This window comes from Centruroides sculpturatus, unplaced genomic scaffold (genome assembly GCF_000671375.1).
Source record: "Centruroides sculpturatus isolate CEXI.00-Female unplaced genomic scaffold, Cexi_2.0 scaffold835, whole genome shotgun sequence".
Taxonomy (NCBI): domain Eukaryota; kingdom Metazoa; phylum Arthropoda; class Arachnida; order Scorpiones; family Buthidae; genus Centruroides; species Centruroides sculpturatus.
The window spans coordinates 78733-86833 of record NW_019384995.1 but is presented as its reverse complement, the minus strand read 5'-3'; the positions used below and the strand labels follow the sequence as shown (position 1 = coordinate 86833).

The 8101-nt window shown below is 39.2% G+C and overlaps 3 non-coding genes across 3 annotated transcripts; all 3 read right to left on the bottom strand.

Moving 5' to 3' along the window:
- Window positions 1–410: 410 nt before the first annotated feature.
- Window positions 411–483, bottom strand: Trnam-cau. The gene has a single exon. It is a non-coding gene; the product is annotated as a tRNA-Met (tRNA).
- Window positions 484–833: 350 nt separating this feature from the next.
- Trnam-cau lies at window positions 834–906 on the bottom strand. Its single transcript has one exon. It is a non-coding gene; the product is annotated as a tRNA-Met (tRNA).
- Window positions 907–982: 76 nt separating this feature from the next.
- Trnam-cau lies at window positions 983–1055 on the bottom strand. Its single transcript has one exon. It is a non-coding gene; the product is annotated as a tRNA-Met (tRNA).
- Between the last annotated feature and the right edge of the window lie 7046 nt (window positions 1056–8101).

The following is an 8101-nucleotide window of genomic DNA, read 5'->3' as shown; positions in this document are numbered from 1 at the left end:
AGCAACTCAAAAGTTTTCATATGTGAATTGATTAACCTGAACGAAGTATTATTTTTTCCGATATGCTGTTCATAATGTCTTCAATTCCTTTCAATCTAGTCTTTCTTCGCTTCGATCTCAATAATTTCGCATTTGCACAAATTCTTCGAACTGTCGAGTCCAACAACACAACATGGGTTATGACAGCAATTCTGTTTTACGAAACTTATTAACAGCACTTCACGTTCAATTATTGTATAATAGTCTTAATCTACTGAAATAAACCGGTCAAACGTTTTCTCTTCCATCATAAAAACTGTAAAGCATCAACGCCCGGATTATCCACGAAAAATCGCAGACGTTGGCAAAAGTTTCTCATGATATTGAAATTCCTCCAGGCCCATTAACACACAAATGTCCAAAAATAAATGTGCCCCAGGTGAGGATCGAACTCACGACCTTCAGATTATGAGACTGACGCGCTACCTACTGCGCTACTGAGGCCGACGATACTTCGGAAACCTTTACACGCCTTTGACATGGACAAGCACGTTAACACACAAATGGCCAAAAATAAATGTGCCCCAGGTGAGGATCGAACTCACGACCTTCAGATTATGAGACTGACGCGCTAGTGAGGCCGACGATACTTCGGAAACCTTTATACGCCTTTGACATGGACAAGCACGTTAACACACAAATGGCCAAAAATAAATGTGCCCCAGGTGAGAATTGAACTCACGACCTTCAGATTATGAGACTGACGCGCTACTGAGGCCAACGTTACTTCTGAATCCTTTATACGCCTTTGACATGGACAAACACGTTAACACACAAATGGTAAAAAACAAATGTGCCCCAGGTGAGAATCGAACTCACGACCTTCAGATTATGAGACTGACGCGCTACCTACTGCGCTACTGAGGCCAACGATACTTCGGAAACCTTTATACGCCTTTGACATGGACAAGCACGTTAACACACAAATGGCCAAAAATAAATGTGCCCCAGGTGAGGATCGAACTCACGACCTTCAGATTATGAGACTGACGCGCTACCTACTGCGCTACTGAGGACTTCGGAAACCTTTACACGCCTTTGACATGGACAAGCACGTTAACACACAAATGGCCAAAAATAAATGTGCCTCAGGTGAGGATCGAACTCACGATCTTCAGATTATGAGACTGACGCGCTACCTACTGCGCTACTTTTTTTTACTAATTTATACAGAGATCGTACAGCTGGCGACATGTATAGATATTACAAAGTGAAATTAGATGAACAATTTGATGCTATTTTTAGCATTTAGGTCTTTACAAACGTTTTTTTCATTGTGACATAACATTTCTTTTCCAAGTATACATTATAGAACATGTTTGTATTAAAAATTTCAAGTACAGTATATTTACTTTACAATACATACTAGACATTTAAACACAATATATGGTTGTTAGCTTTAAAAATACCAGTTTCTTCCCAACTATTTTTGTTGTTCCACTTCTTGTGTGTTGTTTGATAGTTTACAGTTTCTATTAACTGAGTTAGATTGAATTTACATTTTAATAACGTGAATATTTGCGTTACGTTTTGGAAGAAGGCCGAACATCTGCTTTTCCATATCGTATCTATCATAATTATGATGCAGGCAATCATTTGGATTGACATCTTGTTTATTTCAAGTCTACGTAGTTGTCCTATAGAGTGTGGTATCGGAAAAGAGCATTTTTTAAAAAGAAATTCCAAAGACTTCTCGCGTGCATGGAATCAAAAATTGCGTGCTGAGTAGCTTCGGTTTGTTTGCAGATTGGACAGTCCCCGATGTTCTGAAGATTTCTGTTTAATTTCCATTCGCTGGTTTGAAGGCAATTATGGTAAATTCTCCAGAAAATTCTTTTGGCTTTGTTTCTTATAGGTAATTTAAAGACAGTACTGATTATCTTGCTATTTGTCAAATACTGATCGAGAAGAAGAATTTGGGGTTTGAGTATTATAATATCTACGAGCATCCAATAAAGCTTTTGAGGTTTAGTAGTGAAGATCGTTTCGTCGTTAATTTAAAAAATTCAGTTAGGTATTTGTAGCAACGTATGACGTCTTTTAGTAGGATGGGTAACCTGTAACTTTTGCTTAGACTTTCGCTCGTTACAATAATGTTTGGAATTTGAGGTTGCAGTAGACTTTTCGCTATCGGGGTCCAAGGCGTATATTTGTATAAGTTATTAATGAGGGTGATTCTGTTTACAATTGCTTTCACAGATATATCGATTAACGCTAAGCCAGCGTTTTCAATGTTGTTATATATAGTCGTTCTCCTGATTGGTTCGTAACTCGAAGACCATACAAATCTGGCTGTAATTCTATTTATCCTATTGGCCACTCCTTTCGTTAGAGGCTGTGTTTTTAACAGATACCAAAATTGAGATAAAATTTTTGTGTTGGCTACTTTTGCTTTTCCGTACAGGAACAAATTTCTTCCACTCCAGTGGAAAGCGGCTTTATTTATTTTATTAATTATGTCATTCCATTGAATATTGGTGTTCTCTCCTATAATTGTTCCTAAGATTTTTAGCTTATTCTTACTCCACTTAAATCAAGCGTAGTTGTTTGGTAGATCTTTCCATGCTCCCATCCACAGCCCAGTACATTTTGTAGGGTTTATTGCTGTCCCGGAGGCCTTCTCAAACTCTGTGAATAAAGGTTTTATTTTTTCAATACTGTCTAAACTAGTTAGGATTAAGGTAATGTCGTCAGCGTATGACAAATACTTAATTTCAGTGTTTCTGTCATTCGGCAGGTGATACCCGTTGAACGAGTGAGACGTCCTTAGGTAGCAGAAGAGAGGTTCAAGGCATAAGACGAACAGTAACATAGACAGGGGACAGCCCTTTCGTACAGAGCATCTTACTTTAAACTTTTCTGTCAGGTTCTTATTAATTAGTAACTGGCTCTGTGCACTTTCGTAACAGAGCTTTATCCAGTTTATAAAGTTTTTTCCGACATTGCAGTGCTCTAGAAAGTTCCAAAGGTAGTCATGACCGAGGTTCTCAAAGGCTCGCCTTAGGTCAATTTGTAGAAAGCAGCATGAGTCAAAGTCGTTTTGAACGAGATCGTATATTGTTTGTGCCAGGAGGATGTTCGTATGAATGCACCGACCTTTTATCCCGCATGTTTGCGCACTGTTAACGAGCTCAGAGCTAACTTTTTGTAAACGGTTAGCTAAGATTTTTGTTAGTAATTTGTAGTCGGTGTTTAAGAGGGAGATAGGTCTCCAATTGTTAATTTCTTTTAATTCCGCCGCATTTTTGGATTTCGGAATGAGTGTAATTATTCCTTGGCTAAAATTATCAGGCACTTGCTTATCAGTAATGAATGAGTTTAACATCTGCACCAGCCTATAACCGATAAGCGGAAAGAATTGCTTATAGAATTCCACTGGTAATCCATCCGGGCCTGGAGCTTTATTGTTGGGCATGGATTTTAGTATACACAGGCATTCCTTATATGTGATATCTTCGTTTAGAGAGCTGTTTCTGCCGGGCGACAGTACAGGCAACAGAGAGATAAATTTTTTGCATTTTCGGGATGGCATTGTTTTTTGGCAAACAGGCTTTTGTAGTAATCGAGATATGCTGTCTGTATCACTTTGTTATCTATAGTGACACTCCTGTTTATGTTCAGTTCTTTAATTGTTTTACTTTTTATATGCTTCCTTTCTAGTTGATAGAAGCGTTTCGTGGGTTTACCCTCCATGCTGTGGAGCTCTGCCCGAGAGCGGATGAATAGAGAGGTTGAGGCGCACGTTTTAAACGTGTAAACGTGTACGTGTGACGTTCGGCGCCGCTTTCCCGTAAGCCTAAAAGTTTGACAATGGTGTTTGGTTAGCACAATGTTGCTGTTGAGAACGTATCATACAGGAACACTTTAAGAGGAAAAAGGTTGCTTTATTGACTTGGACGGATATGATACGTTCTCAACAGCAACATTGTGCTAACCAAACACATATAAGAGAGAACAACAAGCAACCTTGATTTGACAATGGTGTTTGGATAGTCGGTGGAATCACGCTCGACATTTCAAACACCATCGTCAAACTTTTAGGCTTACGGGAAAGCGGCGCCGAACGTCACACGTACACGTTTACACGTTTAAAACGTGCGCCTCAACCTCTCTAATACTCCGCGCAGCTTCCTTTCCTGCATGTACCTGAGTTCAGCTTTGGCACTTTGGATGTCTTCTGTGTGACTGCCTGGGTTCATTATATTTTTCTCTACTGCTTCTTTTAGTTTATTAATTAATTCCAGTCGCCGTTGTTTGGCTTCTGCTTTTCGATGCGCGCTAATTTGGATGGCAATCCGCTTTGTGAAATTTTTTAGTTCTTGCTACCATTTAACGGGGTTCTCGTGATGTTGATCGAATAGGATCTTGGACGTAATCTCGGCAAGAAAGTCAACATCACTGAGCAAGGAAACATTTAGTTTCCAATGTGTGTTACTTTTGCCTATCGGATAGACTTCCCGTGCCGTAAAATCAATCGAGAGGTTCACAAGGCTATGGTCTGACAGGTGAGAAGGTTCTATTCCCGAGGGGGTTGACATTGCGACAAGATAGTTAGTTAGGTAAAATCTGTCTAACCGGGAGTGAGCTTTGTTTTGATGATACGTGTATTCTCTTTTGTTCGGAAAAAGATAACGCCATATATCTGTCAGGTCGTGTTTCGCTTTGAATCGCTTAAATCGCTTTTTCTTGGGCTCGTTTGAAGTTGTGCCGATTCTGTCTAGATCTAATTCGACGAAGTTAAAGTCACCCCCCATGATAATCTCGAAAGGGACTTCCATTAAATCCTCCAGTTTTGATATAAATTCGATCCGGTTCTTCGAGTTATTCGCGGGAAAATAAACCGCAATTACTCGTACGATTTCGTCACAAACAGCCATGTCACACATTGCTATACGACCCTGGTTGTCGCTTGCAGTATGCATTATTTCGATGTTCTTTTTTATTAATATTATTACTCCTCTGCTTGTACTGTCGCCGAAGGAACAAACGCAGTTTAAGTAGTTGTCAATTTTATTCCTGAACTGTGTTGTGTTCCAATTGTCTCTTAGCCTGTACGAGAGCGATATCCACATGGTTTTGTAGCATATAATGTAGAAATAGATTTTGTTTGTGGTTGTCGTTGAGCCCGTTTAAATTAGCGGTTATTAGGCATAATTTGTTTCGCATCGTGGTGGAACAATCATTACCTCTTTGTTAGTACTATTTATTTGTATGATTTCACGCTCCTCTGGATGAGAATCTTCACTTTCTTTTAAATTTTCATACTGCATTTCCTCCTAGCTTACGCTGTTTAAGACCTCAAATTTATTCGTAATTAGAAATGGGTCTGCAGAATCTAAGCTCTTTTTTACGATGTCATTTTCTCTTCTACCCCTGTCCTCGTTGAGGTTAAACGATGGAGTACACCTAATTTTCCTCCTGCGTTTTTTTTCCTTTGTTTGTCGGGGATGCTTTCTGGTGAGGAATCGCTACCTGACGAGTTTTGCCCTTCGGCAGTAATTAGTGTATTCCTCGAAACTCTATCGCTTTTGTTCTTTTCGACAATAGTAACCGCCGCGGGCATGACCGTTGCTGGTAACGACGGTGTATTTTCTTCACGTGCTAATTTATTGTTCTCGAGCTCTTTGTCTACAATATCGGACCACGTGTTACTTGTAGCCACGACCGACGCGGCCGTTTTTCCTATACACCACGGGTTCCCAACCTGTGGGTCGCGACCCAGAAGGGGGTCGCGACGGGCTTTCTGTGGGGTCGCCAACTTATACAGTTAACTAAAAAAAATGTTCACTATAATGCAATTTTTATTTTTAATGGTGTCTTGAAGTTTGAATAATTTGGTATACAGTCGATCCCCCTATAACACGGGTTCCTATAGTTCGGATTCCAATATGACGGCGAAAAATTGCGACGGTATCCGTACAAACATGGTAAAAAAACTCCTATAATTCGGTAAAACGTCATCGGGCAGCCAAACTACTTTCCGCCGTCCAGCGCCACGCTACGGAGAGTTTAGGCGAGTAAGTTGAGTTTACTATCGTCTGTACAGTATGTAAATTAGGTACCGTAAGTCTAATACAGCACTAATTTTATACATTTCTTGTGAAAGAAACATTTCTTATTCAACGGCCATAAAAATTATTTATATTAATGATGTCTCCAAAGTTCAACGAAGTTTTCGCAGAAAAATAATTTATCAGAAAACGCGGCCGCCGTTTGGTGCGCTGCTCCGCGACGAAAACAAGCTTAAGCAATGGCGACGTCGAACGGTGCACACTCGGTAAGTAATTCTACATTTTTTTGTTTATAGCATAGTTTATACGGATTATTCCCAAAAAATATACGTATTTTGAAAATGTTGAGTCGGCTTAGTCTAGGAATCGACTAATTTTATGGAAGAAAACCTTTCAAACACCCGTAGTCAGTAAACTTCACACGTGTCGGGCTGTGATTGGCAAGGTCTCCTAAAACATCAATTTCATAAAAAACGGAACGTATCTACCGTGTTATAGGGGTGGTCGACTGTATTTTTTAAAAATTAAAATAAGTGTAATATAGGTACGCTATTCCGTCACAGTTGGTTGAATCATGTGTTGAGAGTTTGAGAGGAATAAATTAAATGTTGAGAATGACATGAGGTTGGCGTTAACAAAAACTCACCCGCGAATTTTAAGGCTGGTTAATAACATACAATTTCAACAATCGCATTAAATTATTAGACATAATTTAAAATAAAATTATACTAAAAAACTAATTTCGTTGTTTTTTTTAATTACCTTATTAAAAATGTCTTTTTGAATAGTATCGGGGTCGCTGGTCACTTGGCTTTTATAAAAAGGGGTCGCCACCCGAAAAAGGTTGGGAACCGTTGCTATACACGTTTCGGTTAAGTGACCGGATCTATGACATTTTTCATATTTTTTTGCAATACAGTTACGTCTGATATGACCAAAAGCTTTGCAACGATAGCAAAGTAACGGTCTGCCAGCGATCACTACCGATCCGGTCATGACCCTTATGAAGTATGGTAGATTCTCAATAGAGATTCCTTGTTTAAGTTCCAGCCAGATTCTACGTTTATTCGTCAGCACATGCTCCAGACCTGGAACATTCGATTTCACAAACTCCGTCTTTAAGATTCTACCGTAGTTTATAAAATGTTTGTTGACTAAGTCATGCGATAGTACTGGAGGTATCCAATGAATGTTAATTACGACTTTTCTGTTTTATATAGGAATTATTCGACATCTCTTACCTTTAACTTTAATCTCTTTTAAACTTAAAAGAGAATTTGCAGCACTTTCAGTCTTCAATCCGATGGTAAAAACGTGCGTAACCACGCTTGCACCGAAATGAACTATGTCCTTCAAATCTACAACTCCATTCACGGCTGGAAAGAAGTCCTGTAGTTCGTACGGTCCACTTCCAGGGTCGACGATTAAAAGTAAAATATTCTTCCAGTCAGTATCGTTCGGGAAATTTAGTAGACGCAAAATATCCGAGTCAGATAAAGAACGGCGGCTTTCGCCACTTACACTTTGAGCTTCGACAGTTGACAAGCGCGACATTGTACGTCCTGTTCACATGGCGGTCGAACCGGTTCTACTGCGCTACTGAGGCTGACAATACTTCGGAACAGCGTTGCCAGATGTTTTTTGCCCTTGTAGCTAAATAATTTTTTAAAAGTAGCCCAAAAGTAGCCAACTGCTCGAACAGTTGGCTACTTTTGGGCTACTTTTGTACCAGGTGTTGTTCTACATAGTACTTTTGTACTAATCTAGTACCTTTTCACTTGTCCCAGTACCAAGATACCCAACACCATTTTCCTAGTACCGTTCATGAAACCCTAATACCTTTCCTTTCAAAACATTCATTTTTATTCTATATTTCTGTATTTTTTACTTTACTTTGACAGTAAACAGATGTTTTTATTGCTTCCTCATTCAAATGCAGCAGTTGAACGTATTTTTTTGCAATTAAATTTAATGAAAACTAAACTACAAAATCGAGTTCTTACAGCGATAAATGTTAAACTTGGAAATCATCATCTGCTTCAACCATACAA